Below are 730 nucleotides of genomic sequence, written 5' to 3' on the forward strand. Positions count from 1 at the left end.
AGGTGTATACTATAGGCCACCCAACCAAACAGAGGAAATAGATGAACTTTTTGCTAGTCAGCTAACTAAGGTATGTAGGAAGCACATCACAATAGTAATGGGGGACTTTAATTACCCTGACATCAACTGGGAGACAAACTCTGCACCAAGTGGAAGATCAAACAGATTCCTGACAAACCTAGCAGACAACTTTGTCTCCAAAAAAGTAGAGAAGGGAACTAGGGGATTAGCCATATTGGATCTAATCCTCACTAACAGAGATGAAATGATAGAAGGTGTTGAAGCCACAGGAAACCTGGGGGGAGTGATCATGCAATATTGGAATTCAACATTCTGGAAGCACAAGCAATAGAACATAGTCAAACTAGAGTCTTGGATTTTAAGAGAGTTAATTTCAATAAACTTAGAGAGAGCTTGGGAACGATTCCATGGATGAGAATCCTCAAGGGGAAAACAACTCAAGAAGCTTGGGAAATTTTGAAAAATGAGATAATAAAAGCCCAGTTTAGCACAATACCAACAAACAAGAAAAACAACAGCTCTCAAAAGAAACCAGCATGGCTGCATAAAGAACACTCTGATAAATTGAAAGATAAAAAGGACAAGTATAAAAAGTGGAAAGAGGGGCACATAACTAAAGCAGAATATCAGCAAATAGTCCGAGCCTGCAAAGATGAAGTGAGGAAAGCTAAGGCTCAAAATGAACTAAGGCTTGTGACCAAACTCAAAT

Source organism: Protobothrops mucrosquamatus, unplaced genomic scaffold (genome assembly GCF_001527695.2).
Source record: "Protobothrops mucrosquamatus isolate PMUCROS unplaced genomic scaffold, P.Mucros_1.0 scaffold2224, whole genome shotgun sequence".
In the NCBI taxonomy this organism is placed as follows: domain Eukaryota; kingdom Metazoa; phylum Chordata; class Lepidosauria; order Squamata; family Viperidae; genus Protobothrops; species Protobothrops mucrosquamatus.